We start from the raw sequence: 22,344 nt of genomic DNA, 5'->3' as shown, positions 1-22,344 counted from the left end.
GGTAAAAATAACATATTTTAGGAACAGTAAAATATCTCCTATATAAACTAAAGAAGTTTCACACAACAAGAGGAAGAGAAATAAGATAGAATAGAGTGCCCAAGTGTACCCTCATGCAAGAGAACTCTAACCCTAGACAATGGAAGACCTTGATACAAAGGATTTGGCACTACCACATACAAGAGAACAATGGTTTGATTTTGAAGTGTCCTTCTCCTAGAGGAGCTGCTTACCATAGCTAAAGTCTCTTCTACCCTTACCAAGAGGAGAGTGGCCACTGAACAATTACGATGCAGTAACCCTTGGGTGATGAAAAATTGTTTGGTAATCTAAGTGTTGTCAGGTGTATGAGGACAGAGAAGAATATATAAAGAATAGGCCAGACTAATGGGTGTGTGTAGGCAAAGGGAAAATGAACCATAACCAGAGAGAAGGATCCAATGCACTACTGTCTGGCCAGACAAAGGATCCCATTTAACTGTAGCGATAGTATTTCAACGGGTGGCTGGTGCCTTCGCCAACCTACTACCTTCATTTCCTCAGTGCCATTACAGGGCCGAGTAACTGCTGATCCAGATCGTCTGTTATAGACTGGAGGCTCTCAATCTGGAAGGGACCAAATCTAGGATCTGCTATGGCTAGATTTTGAATCCTAGCCATGAACTCAAGGATGAAACCGAGTGTCACCTACCCCCATCCACTTGAACAGGAGATGTTATAAGACAGACCATGAAGCTTGCTGACCCTCTTCATAGGAACCAAGGGTAGAAGGAAGACCATCTTCAGGGTCAAGTCTGATCTGAGGCTTGACAAAGGGCTTTACAATAAGCTCCTTTCAGTGAACGTAGAACCATGTCTATATTCCAGGGAGGATGTCTGCCTTCTGACTGAGGGCAAGTGAGTTCAAAATTCCGTATTAGGAGAGACAATTCTGCCGAGGAGGAAATATCAACTTTATTCAGTTCATAGACAAGGCTAAAGGCTGATCGATAGCCTTTAACCGCCGACACTGAACAATGTTTTAGGTTTTATTTTAGTTACAGATGGGGAAATCTTTTGTTCTAAGAAACAATTTTTTCTCATAGAAAAATGCCTGTTTCCTTAAAAAATAACATATTTTTATCGCACATAAATCCGTAATACCGAAATATATAAATCTATATCAAAATGTTTTCCTGTCCGTAAATAAAATTTTCCCGTTTTTTTTCTCCCTGACATACAATAAGAACTATGCTATCGTTAGAAGTGGCACTAAGAAGAGCGATACCCTGTCCATGACACCAACCACAAAAAAATGGACCACTTTGCCTGATATACTGAGATACCCAGCTAGGTCTATGACTTGGGAAGGTTTGTGACCTGGGAAGGGGAGTCTTGGGGGCTTGTGCCCCAGCTTGGTCTATGATATGAGAACTACTAGGATAGGTTAGGTGTGTTTGTTAGGTTCTGTGGCCTTTTACAAATCTTGAAAGTACTAAATAATCAAATTTTGTCCTGCTTTCGCGCACCTAAAGTCCCAGGTTCACACATGTGTTCGTTGGGAAGTGAGGGGGTTCCATAATGGTAGAACGGCTTATATGCAGTGAAAATAAAGGTCAAAATCGTTGGCATTGAAAGCACACTACTTACTGAAGCTAAGGCTCGTGACGTGTTCTATAATTTTACTGATATATATATATATATATATATATATATATATATATATATATATATATATATATATATATATATATATATATATATATATATATATATATATATATATATATATATATATATATATATATATATATGCGTGTGTGTGTGTGTGTGTGTGTGTGTGTGTGGAGAGAGAGAGAGAGAGAGAGAGAGAGAGAGAGAGAGAGAGAGAGAGAGAGAGAGAGAGAGAGAGGGATGGGGGGGGGGGGTTAGCTCAGGGACGCAAAGGTTTTAATCAAAGACTATTTTTCAATGTTTGCACAAACAACTATGCCAAACAAAACCAATTCTCCTTGTTCACGTTCTGAACCAACACACATGCCAAAACTTGGCACTTAAGTCTTGATTCCTTAGACGTCTAAAGCATGCAAGCAAATCGGATTTTTAATTATCATATACTACATACCTGTCAAATTGTCTCTGCACGACCGCTACATCACTACTTGATTAAAAGTTCAAATAGCCACTAGTTGCAAATCTTCCAGGATTTTCTCGTCAGGGAGAACGTAAAACAACGATTAACACTTAGAATAAAATACTGTAACACCAATTAGAATCAAATACTGTTCACGGGTAAGACATACAAGTCAAGAGTCCAAGACTAATTATCAATCCATGGACATGGACCATTAAAACGCGACCGGCGACTCTCTATAAAAACAAAAGAATATCAAATTGTTTGCCTTTAAGAGATCGAGTAGTCTTTATTACGTTTAATAGATGATATGAGTTAAGATTCGGAGATGTCAAGATTTGACACTAGCATTTCAACGTAGTATTGTAATGATATCCTTGTGCAAACAGTGATTTACACTTTTACATATTATTGGTCTCGTTTTAAAGCAATGATGACTATATTTTCAAATGTGTTGTGATTAATATAGTCGGACTTCGAAGGTTGCGTTGTTATTACAGTGATTTTTGTTGAGTGGGAAAATTATTTGTTTCCGAACGACTACAATATGACCCTTAGGCTAGGCCTAAGATGGACTTTGGGCATTTTCATGGCTTACCAATACCAGCGATCGTGTCCTGTTCAATTTAGGTAAGGTTTTGATAATTATTTTGTAAAGGTTGTATTTTGGTATTTTTTTTTTTAGGAAATGCACTATCATTACGAGAGCAAATCTTTACCCCTGCACTACCACATCTTTATCTGCAATGAACATTGTTTGGTTTTATTATAGTTACGGACGGGAAAAGATTTTCCTCCAAAAAACACGATTTCCATATAGAATAACGTCCGTTTTTATCAAAGTTATACTTATTTTCACAGCTAATAGAAACTTAATTATCTGAGAAATAATAATCAACGGGGTTAGTGTGCACAGCTCAGCATGTACAGCTAAGGGAGCACCTGGCAGATCAAAAACCATTACCTTTCAAGGTAAATATATGATAATCTTGTTTATAGCCAAATACATGAACCATATATTTTTCCTACTCGTTATCTTGTTTTTTTTTTTTTTTTTTTTTTTTTTTTTTTTTTGGCATTACTGACCACGGTTATTGGGGCAAATTCCTCGTTTATGAATGTTTTACCCCCTCATGTAAAGACAATTATGTGGAACCTCAGTGGGAATCCGGTGTTTTTTTGGGTAGAGAAATACCATAAAACTAGTGATTTGTAGCAATAGTAATGGTCAGAAATGCAAAATAAGCACAAGATAACCAGTTGGAAAAATATATGGATCATGTAAGTGGATGAAAATTGAAGTATTCCAATTCTCTGTGATTCACTTTCGTCCCCCTTAATGTTTTTTGCTCAGCCGTGGCTTAAGCATCGGTTAATTAAAAGGTGAAGTCTATCTCTCACTCTAAGTTCATTGTTTACCTTTGGGAGACTAATGGTGAGTTATAGCGCATACGTTGCTTGCACTCGCTTTTGCAAGCTATAGAGTCCTTTCAATACACGTCATCAAACTTCCGGTCCGCCATCTTGGAGGACATACAAAGACGCGTTCAGTGAATAGCTATGGTTGAACTGTTGAATATTTGGCTATCTCATCACATTCACATTCACACAAGGCCCAGTTTTTGCGCTATTGTTGGCTGTGGGAATTGAGGACGAAGAGATGACAAGAGTTTCTACCGCTTACCGGCAGTTATTCAGAATCAGGACAAAGATACAGAAGAATTATCCAAGTGCAGACGTGACTTGTGGTTGACCAGAATATCACGGGCTGATCTACGTGAATCCTCACTACCCTGGGCACGTATCTGTTCTGATCGTTTCATATCAGGTCAGTCTCGGCTAGGCCCTAAAAGTATCATTATTCCTGTGTAAACATGCTATATCCGATCGCATGGGTGACTTCACAAGTATCATCGTCAGTTCAGTGTGTAGTGTGTGTGGGGGAGGGGGCATCTCAATTTTTAAACATCAAAAGGGGCATCTCAGATTTACAAAACAAAAATCAAAAGCGCCCATATTGGCTATATTAACAAAGGCTACTTACCTAGGTCTCTCTTTCGCCAAGGTGCTCATGCCTATATATAATTAAGTGTATATTTATATTTATTTTAATTTGTGTATTAAATTGTGCAGACATACAGGCCTATGTGATGAATAAACATTGGTTATAAATAATAATAATAATATCTGAAAGCTGGTTTAATCCGAAGGGGTCTTCAGCTTATATATGAAACATCGAAAAAATAATTAAAGTTGCGCATTTAATTGCAAGGAGGCAAAACGATCATCCAAGAGCATTACAATAGAGTTTGTCCATCATATGTTTATATGTATATAAGAAATTATAGCATTTGTAACCAAACACAAACACAATGGTTAGGCATGAACTGATAAAAGATTTGACATTATAATGCGAAACTTTTACATACATTTTGACAATAAAAAATTATAATACACAAGGTTAGGCTAAATGATCAATATTAGCATTATAATGATAAACACTCTTCATCGGCCCAGTGTTTATCTAATTTTGGACTTAAAAGCATTAAAGGGAAAAACAAAGAACTCTGGAAGCAGATTATTCAATGGAAATATATGCCCACTCATGTTCTGGGTTGGCCGACAGTACCAAGTAGTTCACCATATCAATGTATGAAATACTGGGAAAATCCTCAATATTTTGACTGAATGAATTCTGCATCTGGTATGGATCTAGGCCATCAATTAGATCGAGTTTCTGCTTGTAAAAACGCTTATCACCTGACAATTGTTTGACAAAGTCGCTCTCATTGTCCATATTCGCTGTAGCAGCCGCCATGTTTTTGCTTTTTATGCCCTCCAGCATGGCCGCCGGCGATTCCCAGTGACGTCATTGAAAGCACTCTATTCTGTTTTTAGTATGATGTAATCATGGTTAATGTCTAGGAGAGGGCCACATGAAGATATCAGTGATATTCAATTTATTTTTACTAGAATGTGTAGGGATGTATGTAAATAATGGTATACCAGTGAGATAATTTAGTGAAAATCAATAATAGTCGAAATATCGACGATCAAACTCACGCTACTCTTGTCTTCCTCCCAGATTTTTCTAAGTCTGTTGTTATTGTTGACTGTCTTGTTTTTGCTCAAATGAGCCCTGTAACCACTATAATCCGCAGACAAACTAGTCCACTATGAAGTCTTACACGTTTGGCCAATCACAGCGCCTATCCACTATGACGTCATACATGTTTGGCCAATCACAGCGCGACAATACATTATCTTACCAAGGCATTTAATTTCGTTCTTAGACATGGAGGCCATAGCAAGCACGTCATCTCATGTTGCACAAGAAGTTGAAATTCCATCTTCGTGTCCTGACTGTTTCCTAACTTACAATGAGTTTGTTTTAACTTATTCGGGGGTTATAGAAAAACTAGTGGATTTGTGCCAGAGAGACAATTTAATTTTACAAAATAAAAATTGCCCTGCATGTCAAGGAACCTTCCCAACGGCTTCACGTTTTCCTCAAAGCACCAGCACATCTTTATGAACCAACAGTTTAAGGTAAGCTTCATTAATTTATGGAGTATATTATAATGGTGATAGTATAACAATGTATACAGCAGTACCATCACTTTGGATTTGGTTTGATGGATGTGTTAGGTAGTGTCCTTAAGGGGGGGTTGCAGGGGGGGGGGGGCGGAGGCCCCCCCCCCCGGTAGGGGTACAGGACCCTAGGCTAGGTTAGGTGGGTGTATTAGGTTCGGTGGTGCCCTGAAAATCACTGTAGCCTTAAGGGGGGGTCGCGGGGGGGGGGGGGGGGGGGGGCCCTGTAGGCCTAGGTAGGGGTACAGGCCCCCCCAGGGTAGGTTAGTTGCTTGTATTAGGTTCGGTAGTGCCCCGAAAAATCACTTTTCTCCTCCTCCCCCCCACCCAAAAACCCCGCTTCCCACTGGGGTCCCCCATAATTGTAGTAGTAGGTTTATGCTTACATTTTGTGTGTAAGAGTTAAGTCTAGTTTCTTTTTTATTCATTTCCTCATGTTTCTATGCACTGTGCAACAATAATCTGGTTGTTTTTTGCCGTTTTACGTTGTTAATACTTGAAAAACGGGTGCGGCCTTCTCCTAGACATTTACCGTAATCATTACTTGGCTTTTTTAACCAATTATGAGCTTCTAAATATTTATGCACAAATTCCCGGATGTTCTACAACAGCCATTTTTTTTTTTTCACCCTCCCCTTCAGTTTGATATGAAGGTGTCTCCAGGAGGGAACTTAAGGGAAGTTTAATTTATTTCAAAATCTAGAGTAATTTCATCTATGACTTGTGTATTGTATTAGGTAAGTCTAAAATGTGAAGTCTGTCTCTCACTCTTAAGTCCATAATGGTGCGTTACTGCATGCATTACTTGCATTAGCTGTTTCAATTATAAAATAGTGCAATATTAGTTGGGACATTGAAACTTGCATAATTGAATAAATAATTGTAACTACTGTACAGTAGTTATAATCCCATGTACTACAGGCGGAAACCTCTATTATCGAAGTTACAGATTTTATTTGAAAAATTTTTCGTTTTGCTCCTCTTGTGATTTTAGCTCATACCACAGCAGCCTACTTCCACCTGGTAGTTCAGAAAAAGACTGATAGGTGGTGCTTTCGTCGTAAGTTACTTGTTCATCCAGAATAAAGGGCCCGTTTTATATTCTAAACTTCTTTGTTATATATTTTTGATATTGGAATATGCAATATAAATATAGCTATTATTTTATTGATCATGTCAGGGGGATAGCTATGCCCCTGGTCCTTCTTAGCAGATTACTCTGTGGCGCAGGTTTTACAAGAAAAGATGTGGATGCTCCAGGTGACTTTCACAACCTTTCTCCTGCAAGACGTGACCCACAGGAACTCGATACGATCTCTATCAGTATGGTTGTAATGTATTGAGAAACACTACTCTCTCATTCTACTATGTTGAACCTTTGAGTAGTTGTTGTTGTCTTCCCCGCCATCCACGAACTGTGACGCCAGCAGAAGCATGGGTCTGCTTACTTGTATTTGATATACTAGAATAAAGTACGTGAATTACCAACCTGTCTTCTTGGGATCTAAGTACTAAAGGGACGAGGATGTAACAGTGGCGACGAGGAAGAACCCAGTGTACAAAGAGGTATGTCATATGGAAGCAGAGTTAGTGTACCAACGACAGCCGGCCGTATCTAGCCTAGCACACCCAGTTTAGGCCTGGCCAACGTCCAGACTCCAGTGAGTAGCCTGAGTTCAGCTGTAATTGTTGGGGACTACCGATTTACCGAAGTTCCATACCCAGTCAGGAAGGAGGGCAGCGGCAAGGAGACCAGCAATTCCCGAATTCAATCCAGATAAGTAGGAATTATCTTTATGGTTGGATCTATTTTCCATGAATTGTGAAGTAAACGAAGTAACCGAGGCGACAGCAAAAAGGGCTTTGTTGCTTTCTTTAGTGGGAGTAGAGACTTTTTCCACGATCTGTAAGTTAACAGCACCGAAGTTGCCGTCTGCAGTTCCTTTTGATGACCTAGTAAATCAACTTAAGTCTCATTTCATAACGAAACCAAGTTATCATAGAGCATTATGTGATTTCCTACAGAGGAAGAAGAAATGGAGTGAGTCAGTGAAGGAATATTATGCAGAACTTAAATTATTAGCTCAACAGTGTGAATTTAATAATGAGTTTGACCGAAGGTTGAAGGAACAGTTATTGGTTGGTATTGATAATGAAGTATATTTTAAGGTTTTATTAGCTGATCCTTTTGAGTTTAAATCCATCTCCTCTCGTGATTTACTTGCCAAGGTTACCAATTTAGAAACTGCCTATGTTACCGAGTGTAGTCCTACTTCAAGTTCTTTTACAGATAATAGGCCATCAGGTACCGTTAACAAGGTTAGGCATAAAGTAACTAGGCCTAGGCCTAATTCTAGTGCAGACTAAGGGGAGAGGTAAAAGTGATTATGGTAAAGCTCAAGGTAAATGCATTCATTGTGGGCGTGATAACCATTTAGCTAATAATTGTAAATTTAAGAATGCTAAATGTTATTTTTGGGCTCAAGCCATGGCGTCCTGATGGAAGGTTCCTGTTTGGTAGCTTCCTTGGGTATAAGACTACTAAGATATTCCCAGAGAATTTAACCACAGGTTATCACAGAATTCTAACTTCTGGAGCGAGTATCTCAAAGGTTTCCCTTTAAGACATCGTAATACAACAGGGGACACGCATGTCTGAACGTGCCACATAGCTATCTCCACCCCGAACAGAGTTAATGCTTCGGTGTGTAAGGGCTGAGAATAGCTGGGAGCCGTTCCACAGCTAATCTCACTCGTGGCTACTACTGATACTCGAGACGTAAACAAACGGACGCCATTGCTCTAATGACGTCACGCGCGTCTTTATCCTTTGTTTAGTAGCTGCCCTACTTAGACGGATTTTCCCTTGTGTTAACTTTATCGCTTTGCATCTTCGCTATGTCGTTACCTTCAGCCTCGCCTTCTTCTGGAAAGTTGAGTACAAGGTTCCAGTATTGTTTAATTAAGCTCTGGCCGTAAAGTAAATATTATTTTACGAAATAATTGATGTTTTGTGGCAGAGCTGTGCCTCTACCGGACCCGCCATTTTATGGCGTCGTTGTTGTTTTGCATATCTTATTTAGTTAGCCACAACAACGCTTCCGGCATTATATACTAATCGAATACATTAGTTTATTTAGTCTTCATAGCTAGGAACTTTTATATCGTGTTTAGACGCTTTTTATCGGTCATCGATTGACCTCATACCAGTCGGCTTCTATAGCCCCCAGGCCAGGAGCCTACATACAAGTGTTCATGCATGATTTATTAGTGATCCTAGACTAAGTTATGAAGATAGTGGCATTATTATTTTACAATACTTTTGACTAGTGATGCAAATGTTTTCGCCTTCAGGGACCATATAGGGGATAGGCTAGTCAGTGATTCTTTCTAGCCTAACCTAACCTTAGGACCCCTATATGCTTCCTTCATCCCCTGCCTTGGCATTCCCTCTATTTAGCCTTGATCCCTTTTCTGAGTAAAGGGATTAATTGTCTAATAGAGTATATATATCGCCTCTCAGTCCTCCCTAAAGGAATGAACCCCCTTTAGGATTGCGTCTGAGAGTGAGGTTAGGCTAGCCTACCTCTATGGCTAGGATAGTCTATGACTTTCCTGCGATAGCGATATGTCTTCTTCCTTGCCTAGTTCAGGACTTTTAGCCCTGCTCTAGGTCGGGTTAGGAAGGTTTCTCTGTTCCATGCTGAAACTGTACTCTTGCACCGTTTTAGCCGATCGGCCTGATCTTAGGTTAGGGAGTGTCCTCCCTTCCCTTAGTGGCCGCTCTGGTACAGAAACCCTTCCTGGGAAGACCTCTCTCTTCTCCCTCCCCACCTATCTCTTGTATAGCCTAGCCTATGCTTAGGTTAGCTTATACTCATCTGTCCCCTGTCCTACAAATCCTCCTTAGGGTGGATGAGTAGGGCTACCCGAGCTTCCCTGTGCAGTCCGCTCTGGTACATATACCTTCATAGTGTCCTATAAGGTTAGTTACTAGTGTAGTTCTGCATAGGGGAGTCTCCCCCCCCCCCTCTTGGGTGTTCCCTAGCCCTCCCTTGGGCTACCTGCTCCCGGTCCCTAGTGACCCCTGCTTATGGATGTTAGAGCCTGTCTCTATCATGGGTACACCCTCTCAGGGAGGGGGAGGGATGTCTGGAACCCTGACGGTACTTCCTGCATTCCTTCCCCCCTCCCCCTGTCTCTCTATCTATCCGGGTGCCGGTCTCTTGCCGCCTCTACTGTCGACAATACCTGCCTCCCTCTTGGTGACTTCCCTACCCTTGCCGCCAGCCCCCCGTGTACCGAGGGACTGCCGGCTGCCGCCGGCTACTACCGGCGGCTCTCCTACTCCTATCTAATCGTCCGCTTGCCGGTCGATCACCGGAGTGCCGGCATATACTGCCGGCAACCCGATACTACCTGTACCATCCTTATCCCAGTCACCAACCTGGCATCCTCCGGCTGCCGGAGCCGCCGCTCCTTGCCGGCGTGCCGCCGCTGTGCCGGCGGCCGCCATCCTGGTACCTAACTGACTTTTGAAAATTGTCTGTTCTAATGCCAGAATCTATGCTGGAGCGAGCTCCGGCATGCCGGCGGCTTGCCGGATGCCCCGGAGGCGTCAAGAATACTTGCACCCCCTCACTGTAGCTATCATAAGACTAAGATAGCTCTACATAGCAAATAGATAAGCTGCTTTGCTTTTAAGATCAGTACCTAGTACTGCTTTATTAGTGATCATGCTGTCTCTTTGCATTCTTCTAATTCCAGCATGCTATGTGCATCTTAGCACGGCTGGTTGCCAGAAGCAGTTACCTTTATGAGGCCTTCTGGCTCTTAACTGGGAACCGAATGAATTCGATCCCAACCTTGTCCTTGGCTTTCCATGGAGTTCCAATATAATGGGAATCCTAGGAAACTATATCCAATGATCTCGGTCATTTGGATTATCCCAGGACCAAGCTTATGGTAACCAGCCGGGCGAGATGCATGGAGTGTGTTCTCCTTTACTGTTTTCATTCTCTATGCATCACACCTTCTTAAGTTAAAATTAATGATTAATATTAACTTAGTTTAAGAGCCATTCCTATGACTCCCCCATACTCATTTTCTCTTTCTTCCACAGGAGGAGCAGATGAAGTGTGACTTCGCCTTCTGCGCTGTGAAACGCCCGCAGTTTTACGGGCATACGGCTTGTAGGACTCACGCCCCTTGTGCAGACAAGAAAGGGGATTTGAAGTTCTGGAATCCACTGGATTGTACGGTCTGCCAGGCCCACCTAGTTGAGGCCTTCCATAACCCTCCCTCAGCGGAGGTTAGAGACATTTCTCGTGAAAAGCTGCGCAAGTGGGTGCGTGGCTTTCAGAAAAATGCTACCGGACCGTACCTGGCCACCGAAGAACTGAGGTCCCTGTTGTTCCCTAAGGCCTCCCCTGACTCAGTGGTTCCGAAAGACGCAATCCCCACTGTCCAAATTACGGTGGAACCTGATGTGGTCATGGCTCAGTCCATGCATGAGTGTCGTCTAGATTCCGAGGATGATGAGCAGATCTCTGACGTCTCGGAAGACACGGAGAAGACGCTTATGGCTCAAGGAGCCGAAGAGGACGAAGACAAGGTGGAATACACCGAGTCGGAGCTTGGAGCTCCTCCCTCATCCATCCCTCCGCCTACTCCTACACCGACGGATGTGTCCATTCCGTCTACCTCCTCGACCCCGGATCCCTCTTCGTCTACCCAAGAACTGATCCGGCTGATTAGAGCTGTCATGGACGACAGACTGAAGGAGAACCAGGAGTCCATCAGGTCAATGATTGGATCCAGAGAACCGAAGAAGATCTCGGTTAAGGATCTCCCAGCTTGCTCTCATGCCAACCCGTGGAGGTATGCAGAGCATATGGTTATTGCGACCGGCAGGATCTTTGTTAGTGACAAGATTGGCACGGTCCCGTTGGAAGATGTGGAGTTCTTCCCAAGCTTCGAGGCCTACCCGGACTGTTACGTCCGGCTTCGTTCCGAACCTGCCTCGAAGGAGGAGACCGAACCTAAAGAAGAGATAGTGTTCGATCTCGCAAAGGCCCAGGCTATGCTAGCCTCCGCATTTAAGAGCAGGGGCTTTACCTGCTCTAAGCTTCCTGCCTTGAGCAAGAAGCATCCTACTTATGTCGCACCTGACACTGCGGTTCTTCCTTTCCTGGAAAAGGCCTTAGCTGCATGCCTTAAAGCGGCGGAAGAAGGAAAACCCTGCCCTGCACTGGAGGAGTGCAGACCCTTCTCCATCGTGACACCCCCTGACACTAGACAATGGAAAGATGTTCAACATACTTTCGTCGTGGGTAGGCTCGATCCTGACGTCGCCGGACGTCAGTTTAATGAGGACCTCCCTAAGCTCAATGATCACCTCCTTCGCCGGGAACAAGACACGAAGGAGAGGCTTGCGGCATCTCTTTCTCATCAAGTCCAACTTGAAGTTATGGCCTGTGACACAAGAGTACCTGATCACTACATGGTACTAGCCAAATCCCACTTACTTACAGTAATGAAGGACTTGTACCATTTCATAAAGGCTCGTAGAGCCTGTCGTGAATTCGTGTTTGTCGGTGCCACCGTGAAACACGAACCCCGGAGGCTGATTTCCTCCAACATCTGGGGAAAGCACCTGTTTCCTTCTGACCTTGTCAAGGAAATAACTGACAGAGCCGCCACGGAGAATAGGAACTCCACAAGTGGGGCATGTCCAGAAAAAGGAAACCCTCTCAGGACGATGGACCTCAGCCTAAGAGGAAACCTCAGAAGCCAAAACCCCAGCAACGTCAACAACGACGTCAGTTTCCGGGACCCGCTACCTCCCAAGTGGTTGCCCAACCACAGCAGACCTTTCAATTGGTCCCCCAACCGGTGTTGTCACAGTCACCGGTCTTCACCCCTGCCTTTGAGCAGCCATCCACTACCTTTCATGCCAGAGGTAGAGGCTCGTCCAGGGGTGCAAGCAGAGACGCCTCTCGTCGTCCCTCCAGAGGTAGAGGAGGAAAGGGAGCTAGCGGCCGAGGCAACAAGCCCTCGGGACACCAGAAGCAATGAAGTGCTTCCGGTGGGAGGAAGACTCCGCCAATTCCAGGATCGTTGGACCTTCGATCCTTGGGCACACAGCATCATCAAGAACGGTCTAGGCTGGAGTTGGGTGCAACCACCCCCAATCTTCCAGCGGTTCTTTCAACAATCGACCCCATTCTGGAAGAATATGTTCTAGACCTCTTGAACAAGAAGGTGATAAGGAAGGTAAAGTCCCACCAGGTTCCAAGGGAGACTGTTTTGCGTTCCCAAGAAGGACTCAGACAAGCTCAGAGTCATTCTGGGACTTATCCCCCCTCAACAAGTTCATAGAGAACAACAATTCAAGATGCTGACGCTTCAACAAATAAGGACCCTTCTGCCTCAAGGTTCCTACACGGTCTCTATAGACCTGGCGGATGCCTATTGGCACATTCCAATGAACCATCATGCTTCCTCCTACCTAGGATTTCGACTCCAAAGGAAAAGCTACGCCTTCCGGCCATGCCCATTCGGCCTCAATGTGGCCCCTCGGATTCTTCACAAAGCTGGCGGAATGCCATAGTACAACAGCTCCGCCTAAGAAACGTCCAGGTGATGGCCCTACCTCGACGACTGGCTAGTCTGGGCTCCATCGCCCGAAGAGTGTGCAAAGTCTTGCGGACGAAGTTACCCAGTACCTAGAACACCTGGGATTCAAGATCAACGAGAAGAAATCTCGCCTCTCTCCAGCTCAGAAGTTTCAGTGGCTGGGAATCCACTGGAATCTTCAGTCACACCGCCTTTCCATCCCCCAGAAGAAAAGGAAGGAAATAGCAGGGTCTGTCAAGCGACTACTGAAATCCAAACGCATTTCAAGACGACAGCAGGAACGAGTTCTAGGCTCTCTACAATTCGCCTCAGTGACAAACCCAGTGCTTCGCGCACAGCTAAAGGATGCCGCGGGAGTCTGGAGACGATCGGCATCCATCGCTCGAAGAGACCTCAAGAGACGGCTTCCAAACAGACTTCGACGCCTCCTAAAGCCGTGGTCGGAAGCAAAGGCCCTGAAAAGGTCCATTCCTCTCCAACACCCTCCTCCATCTCTCAACATCCCACACGGATGCCTCACTGGAGGGCTGGGGAGGGTCACTCCCACCTGAAACAAGCTCAAGGGACCTGGTCTCCACTATTCAAGACGTTCCACATAAACATCTTGGAGGCCATGGCGGTCCTTCTTACTCTGAAGAAGTTATCCCCGCCGCCCTCGATCCACATCCGTCTAACCCTAGACAACTCGGTGGTAGTTCGTTGTCTCAATCGCCAGGGCTCAAGATCGCCCCAGATAAATCAGGTGCTTCTCCCAATCTTCCGTCTGGCGGAGAAGAAGAAGTGGCACCTGTCTGCAGTTCACCTACAAGGATTCCGCAACGTGACAGCGGAGTGCTCTATCTCGGACAAACCCGATAGAGTCGGAATGGTCTCTAGACGCAAGATCATTCTCCTTCATCTCTCATCAAAGTCCCAGAACTTCAGATAGATCTCTTTGCAACGAGCGACAACAATCAACTTCCTCTGTACGTAGCCCCGTACGAGGACCCCAAAGCAGAAGTGGTGGACGCCATGTCACTTGGACTGGAACAGATGGGTCCAAGATATACCTGTTCCCTCCACCAACCTTCTGTTTGAAAGTCCTCTCCAAACTGAGAACCTTCAAAGGGACAGCGGCCCTAGTGGCTCCCAAGTGGCCCCGGAGCAACTGGTTACCCCCTGGTCCTGGAGCTGCAGCCCAAGCTGATCCCTCTCCCGGGCCCAGTTCTCTCTCAACAAGTACAGAAGTCGACTGTCTTCGCTTCATCATCGAAAATCAAGGACCTTCATCTCATGATTTTCTCTCCCTTGCCGCAAAGAAGAGGTTTGGGATCTCGAAGAAAAGTCTAGACTTCCTAGAGGAATACAAGACCGAATCCACGAGACGGCAATATGATCATCCTGGAGGAAATGGGTCTCCTTTGTTAAAGCAAAAAATCCTAAAGAAATCACCATTGATTTCTGTATGTCCTTCTTCATTCACCTTCATGGACAAGGATTAGCAGCCAATACGATTTCAACCTGCAAATCGGCTTTGACTAGACCAATTCTATATGCTTTCCAAATTGATCTGTCCAACGACATCTTTAACAAATTACCAAAAGCATGTGCTCGCCTACCGCCCAGCACCCCCTCCGAAACCGATCTCCTGGTCACTAGACAAGGTGCTCCATTCGCCTCCAACTTGGACAACGATTCATGCCCCCTCAAGGATCTGACTCAGAAAGTTATATTTTTATTTGCTCTCGCCTCGGGAGCTCGAGTCAGCGAAAATAGTGGCATTATCAAGAGAAGAGGGACACATCCTGTTTGCTGATTCAGGAGAAGTGACCCTCTCCCCTGATCCGACGTTTCTCGCCCAAAAATGAATTACCCACCAAAAGATGGGGCCCTTGGAGGAATATGCCCCCTGAAGGAGGATGTCTCTCTATGTCCAGTAGAGAGTCTCAAGGTCTATCTTCGCAGAACTTCGAACTTTGGTGGAGGCCAACTCTTCAAAGGAGAAACATCGGGCAGCGACCTGTCACTGAAACAATTAAGAGCGAAAATCACCTACTTCATTCGCAGAGCGGATCCGAACAGTACACCCGCTGGTCATGATCCTAGAAAAGTGGCATCTTCTCTGAACTTCTTTCAGAGCATGGACTTTGAGAGCCTCAAAAACTTTACGGGCTGGAAGTCCTCGCGAGTTTTCTTTAAACATTATGCGAAACAAGTGCACGAAATCAAACATTTTGTGGTAGCCGCAGGTAGTGTTATGAAACCTGCACCTAACTCTGCGTAGAACAGTGAGTTACTTGGGACTCTAACTCTTCGGGTGCCTATGTTGACCCTCGAGCGATTCATAGTGATGTCTAAAAAACACTTAGTGCTTTTATAACTGTTCTTATCCCAGGTGAAATGTCATAGTGTCACACAAGTGCCGCATGCCTTGAGCATGATGTGTTGTTTAAAGACTTGCGTTCCTCGAGAACGAGTACCTACTAATCCTGAAATTCCTTTTCAGATTCAAGAGCAAGCCTTTATTTCTATGTACATTATTATTACTGTAAATGAACTTTACTTTTGCTGTAAATTATTTAATTTCTGCATTGTGAAATAAAATTTCTATTTTATTACTTATGCGTCTCTTTCAGCTCCTACTTACTATGAAATACATACTGTCATAGTTTTTATTTATTCCTCCTTTATGGTCATGAAGAATTTAAGATGTCTAATCCTAAATTATATTCACCTTGTCTCAGTAAGGTTCCTACACGAATACTTACTTCTGATAATCAGGAGATGAACTCTATACACAGTGCCCAACCACCACTGACCTACTTCAGAATGTTCCTATACAAATATCAAACATTCTGCTTCATCTCTAAACTCTTAAAAGTTCTTCTGTCAAGATGAATAGCCCTTCAATACCACTTTGACGTCGGCATAGCCCATGGGAACTTCCTACCAATGGGGGGCAGGATACTTCGTTCCTATGGTTCTTACCTAAGATTACTTTGCTGTTTTGTCAATGCCTAGGCACTTAACTCTGGGGGAAAATCTACCACGATACATTGATTCTCTGGTACTCTTCCATCAGGACGCCATGGCTTGAGCCCAAAAAACGGATTTTGAGCGAAGCGAAAAATCTGTTTTTGGGTGAGATAGCCATGGCGTCCTGATGGACCCTCCCTACTACTTCGTTCAGTTTGTTCCCACCCTACACAATTGTATCATGGTGATGGGCGAGCAACTGGCGCCAGGATAAAGACGCGCGTGACGTCATTAGAGCAATGGGCGTCCGTTTGTTTACGTCTCGAGTATCAGTAGTAGCCACGAGTGAGATTAGCTGTGGAAAACGGCTCCCAGCTATTCTCAGCCCTTACACACCGAAGCATTAACTCTGTTCGGGGTGGAGATAGCTATGTGGCACGTTCAGACATGCGTGTCCCCTGTTGTATTACGATGTCTTAAGGGAAACCTTTGAGATACTCGCTCCAGAAGTTAGAATTCTGTGATAACCTGTGGTTAAATTCTCTGGGAATATCTTAGTAGTCTTATACCCAAGGAAGCTACCAAACAGGAACCTTCCATCAGGACGCCATGGCTATCTCACCCAAAAACAGATTTTTCGCTTCGCTCAAAATCCGTTTACTGTGGCAAGGAAGGCCATGTGAGTACAGTGTGTTCCAATAAAAAGGTTAGAAATAAATCTAGGAATGTTAATACAGTGCATGATGTAGACGAGTCTACTAGTAAGCATATTCCGGTTAATGAAATTTTCATGATTCTTATGATTTATTGAAACTTTTTGATTTTGATGTGAATTCGATTGACTTTGTCGATGATTATGAGGAGCAATATAGAGAAATTTTAAGGTTAAATGGGTTTCCCCTAGAATTTGAATTAGACACTGGCAGTGGTGCATCCACTATTTTTTTTTATGCATCCGTTAGTCCTGGCAAACAAAAGCTCCTGTGTTTTAACCGTGTTTCATTACTATTGCTACGGTTTTTATTACAGTACTGTAACTGGTGTTTTATCACAATGTCGAGTTTTTTATGACGGTGACAAGCCGAAACAATAAAGGTTGAAAAAATTAATTTAAATTTCATACAATTAGACTACTGTAGTTACTGTATATTTTATGGTGTTTCGAACATAATTGATGACGATACCTATTACGAAGCCATAACTTTTCAGTTACGGTAGTCAACCAACTATAAATCAAAAGCTATTGATTTCTGCCAGGAATCATTATCAAAAACTTTCAAAGCACCACTAAAATACGGTACATTAAAAAACCAGTCTTATTTTCTACAACCATTTATTGCACTGTTCTGTAATTTTCAATATTAAACTTACCCGGTGATCATATAGCTGTCAGCTCTGCTGCCCGACAGAAAAAACCTACGGACGGAATACGCCAGCGATCGCTATACAGGTGGGGATGTACATCAACAGCGCCATCTGTCGAGCAGGTACTCCAAGTACTCGATGTCAACACAGAACCAATTTTCTCTCTGTCGTGCCACCGGCAAGACCTACTAAATACGCTCTTGTTTTCTGGATTGATTTTCACGTTATTTGGTGAAGTATTCATTTCTGGTTATTAGCTATCGCTGGTGCAGAAGTTATCTTCAATACTTCCTTGCATTCCTTTTATTGGATTTTGGATTATTTGTTGACGACTTGGATAGATTTTGAATTCCCCCCTTTGACTAATTCAAGATGTCTGACCCTTCTCAAGTCCCCAAGTACAGGAAGTGTAGCGCTAGGGACTGTTCAAGGCGTCTTCCAAAGGCCTCTATCGATCCGCACACCATTTGTTCCAATTGTAGGGTAAAGCCTGTCAATTGGAAGATCGATGTGAGGAATGCGTTGGGCTTTCGGAATTCGATTTTCAAGAATTCCTTAAATATGCACGTAGGCTAGAGAAGGATAGGATCGGGAGGAGTTCGTCTCGCTCAATTGATTTTTCCTCTCCCCATGCCCCACAATCTATTCCTTCCCCTGTAGTGGTTGCACCCGACCCCCCTGCTAGCTCTCATCAACCTTCAATGGCAGATATGATGCGTGCCATCCAGGCTCTAGGTGAGAGAGTCGAGTCATTGGCGAATGACCGCAATCAACTCATGGCTGACGTCAGGGAGTTGAAAGGTAAAAAGTGCAGTGGGAAGTGAAGTGAGTGTCAGTGCAGTGAAAAGTGTCAGTGTTACGCATGAGGGTGCGTCTGTTCGTGCCTGTCGTCCTCCCAGTCCGGGACCTCTTGCAAGCTCCCAAGGCCCAGGGGAGAAGCAATATCGTACGACCAAAGGGTTCGACAGGCTTTAATCAGCGGACAGACGTTCCCTCCGTGGTTTCGGACGTATCCTTCCTAGATCGTCCCACCCACAAGAAGACGAGTGAGCCCGTTCATTCCTCGTCTGCGGAAGAGGTTCTCTCGACAGAAACGATGGACCAAGGTCTCACGGCCTCTTAAACGTAAGGTCCCCTTCCGAGCAAGTCCAACGGCCCAGGTGTAGCCACTGGGTCAGTTCGGACTTGCTGCAGTCCTCCGACGACTGCACACCTCCTAAGAGAGGCAAAGTGGGTACCGCAACAGGCAGTAACTCCGTCTGTTGCCGCACCCGCTGTTGTAGACCCTAAGTCACAACAGACAGTAACTCCGTCTGTTGCCGCACCCGGTTTTGTAGACCCTAAGTGGTCTTTGCTGCAGTCTATGCAGACTCAGTTAGCTGCTGTTATGCAGGAGTTTCGTGCGGAGAAGGTTGACGCTGCACCCGTTAGCCTACAACCTACCACGGTTGTGCGCCCAGCAGACGCTGAGGCTGCCTGCTCCCACACTCCAGCTGTGAGAGCTCCTCCACCCATGCGCAGTCGACCCCTGCCAGACGCATGCTGACCGTTCACAGACGCACGGAACCCTCCGTTTGCCGTTCGTGAGCTACCACAACAACAGGGAGGGTGGAGTTAAGCTGCCGTGTTTTGACGCGGTGCGTCAGCCTCCGCAACCCACGGTGGTCTCCGCTATCCTTCCACAGTCGGAGTAGACGCTTTGCGCACCCACTCAGCTATGGTTGTTGCCAGTTCTCAGACTGACCAACGAGTGGCATGACGTTGGGTCCAGTGCAGCCACGCATGCACCCGTGCTGCCGGACTCAGCCGTCCAGTTTTTACCTACTCCGTTGCCTCTTCCTCCTCAACATTCAGACGATGGAATCTCTGATGATGACGAAGCTGCACATCTTGACGACCAACACTCGGACATCGACGAACCCCAAGACCACGCCTCCCTCCTTAGACTTTAGGAAAGTGCTTGCGCTGTTCAAGGATTTATATCCGATCAGTTTGTGTCTGCAGCACCACGCTCGCCTCCCTCTGAGTTCGCTTTAGGCATGCAGTCAGCAGCACCCTGCCTTTACGAAGCTCGTACTCGCTCGCTCGTCCAAGAGAGCTTTAAGGGTACTGGGAGAGTGGTTTGCAGTCCAAAAAAGCAACTTGGGAAGACATCCTTCATGTTTCCCCCGGCCAAGCTTGCTTCCAGATCTAGCGTCTGGTATGCCACGGGAGAAGTTCTCGGCTTGGGAGTCTCCGGCCTCTGCCCAGGGCGACTTCTCAAGTCTGGTAGACTCTCCCCGCAGGCTGGCTATGAGACGCTCCAAGATTTGCTGGACTCCTTCGGATATGGATCATCTTATGAAGGGAGTTTTCCGTGCATTCGAAGGTCTTTAACTTCTTGGACTGGTGTTTGGGGAGCGTTGAGCAGGAAGACCTCCCCTTCTGATAAGGAAACTTCCATGCTCATTATGTCCTGCATGGACAAAGCCATTCGGGATGGTTTCTAGTGAGCTTGCGGCTTCTTTCGTGTCCGGGGTCCTCAAGAAGCGGGATCACCTTTGCTCCTTCTTGTCAGCTGGAGTCACCCCATGTCAAAAGTCGGAGCTTATGTTTGCTCCCCCTCTCGAAGTGTCTCTTCCCTGAAGAGTTGATCAAGGAGATTGCCACCTCCTTGATCCAGAAAGACACTCATGACCTGGTGGGCGTCATCCGCACGCAAAGCCACTCCTTTGCCCTCCGTGCCTAGACCCAGGATGGACACTCCAGCGTCAAGGTTCATTCCGCCCTTTCGTGGCAGAGCCTCCAGCAGAGGAGGTGCTCGTGCCGGAAGTCAACGTGGGAGCAAGAAGAAGGTTTCCAAGTCCTCTAGAGGCAGAGTCTGACTGCCACCTTCTTCAGACAGCAGTGGGAGCCAGGCTCAAGAACTACTGGCAGGCCTGGGAGAACAGGGGCGCAGACGCACAGTCTGTGAAGTTAACTCAGGGAGGGGTACAGGATTCCATTCTTGCGCAACCCCCCCTCTAGCAACAACTCCCATCGACCTCTCACCCAGGTACAGAGAGGAGGACAAGAGACGAGCTTTACAGCAAGAGGTGTCTCTCTTACTACAAAAGGGAGCGGTAGTCATACTCCGGGACCATCAATCCCCGGGCTTCTACAATCGCCTCTTCTTAGTGCCGAAGAAGACAGGAGGGTGGAGACCGGTGCTAGACGTCAGTGCTCTGAATGTCTTTGTCACAAAGCAGACGTTCACCATGGAGACGACAAAGTCGGTTCTAGCATCGGTCAGGGAAGGAAGACTGGATGGTCCTCGTTAGACCTAAAGGACGCTTACTTTCACGTCCCCATCCACCCAGATTCCCAACCCTTTTCTAAGGTTCGTTTTCGGGAAGGTTGTATACCAGTTCCAAGCCCTGTGCTTTGGCCTAAGCACGGCACCTCTAGTTTTTACCAAACTGATGAGGAATATTGCCAAATTCCTGCATTTAGCAAACATCAGAGCCTCCCCTCTATTTGGACGACTGGCTTTTAAGAGCTTCGTCAAGTCGTCGCTGTCTGGAGAATCTACAGTGGACTCTAGATCTGACCAAGGAATTGGGTCCTCCTGGTCAATTTGGAAAAGTCCCAACTCGTCCCATCCCCAAACTATAGTATACCTAGGAATGGAGATTCAGAGTCAAGCTTTTCGGGCTTTTCCGTCGGCCCCCAGAATCAGTCAAGCCCAAGAATTCATCCAGTCCATGCTGAAGAAGGACCGATGTTCAGTCAGACAGTGGATGAGTCTGATAGGGACGCTTTCATCACTGGACCAGTTCATCGCGTTAGGGAGACTCCACCTCCGACCCCCTTCAGTTTCACCTAGCTGCTCACTGGAGAAAGGACAAGACGCTAGAAGCGGTCTCGGGTTCCTATTTCCGAGAAGATGAAGTCTTCACTGACTTGGTGGAAGAACAACATTCTCCTCAAGGAGGGTTTGCCACTGGCTGTTCTCTTCTCGGCGCATCGGACACGGGCTGTGGTGCGACATTGGACGGTCGGGAATGCTCGGGCACGTGGAATGCGGATCAAAGAACACTGCACATCAACTGCAAGGAGCTACTGGCAGTTCATCTGGCCTTGAGAAGCTTCAAGTTCCCTCCTTCTAGGCAAGGTGGTGGAGGTGAACTCCGACAACACCACAGCCTTGGCGTACATCTCCAAGCAAGGAGGGACTCATTCGATGACGTTGTACGAGATCGCAAGGGACCTCCTCACCTGGTCAAGAGATCGAAACATATCCCTAGTAACGAGGTTCATTCAAGGCGACATGAATGTCATGGCAGACCGCCTCAGCCGGAAGGGGTCAAATCATCCCAACAGAGTGGACCCTTCACAAGGAATGTTTTGCAACAGACTATGGGCCTTATGGGGTCAGCCTACCATAGATCTGTTCGCAACCTCGATGACCAAGAGGCTCCCAATTTATTGCTCACCGATTCCGGACCCAGCAGCAGTTCACATAGATGCCTTTCTTCTGGATTGGTCCCCATCTAGACCTTTATGCGTTCCCCCCCGTTCAAGATTGTCAACAGAGTACTGCAGAAGTTCGCCTCTCACGAAGGGACAAGGTTGACGTTGGTTGCTCCCCCTCTGGCCCGCGAGAGAATGGTTCACCGAGGTACTGCAATGGCTAGTAGACGTTCCCAGAACACTTCCTCTAA

General features: G+C 45.5%; 1 pseudogene; it reads left to right on the top strand.

Moving 5' to 3' along the window:
- Positions 1 to 2,446: 2,446 nt before the first annotated feature.
- Positions 2,447 to 22,344, top strand: part of LOC137623256 (uncharacterized) — a 259,055-nt pseudogene continuing 239,157 nt past the window's right edge.

This window comes from Palaemon carinicauda, chromosome 30, assembly GCF_036898095.1.
Source record: "Palaemon carinicauda isolate YSFRI2023 chromosome 30, ASM3689809v2, whole genome shotgun sequence".
NCBI lineage: Eukaryota > Metazoa > Arthropoda > Malacostraca > Decapoda > Palaemonidae > Palaemon > Palaemon carinicauda.
This window is presented reverse-complemented; position numbering and strand designations above follow the sequence as displayed.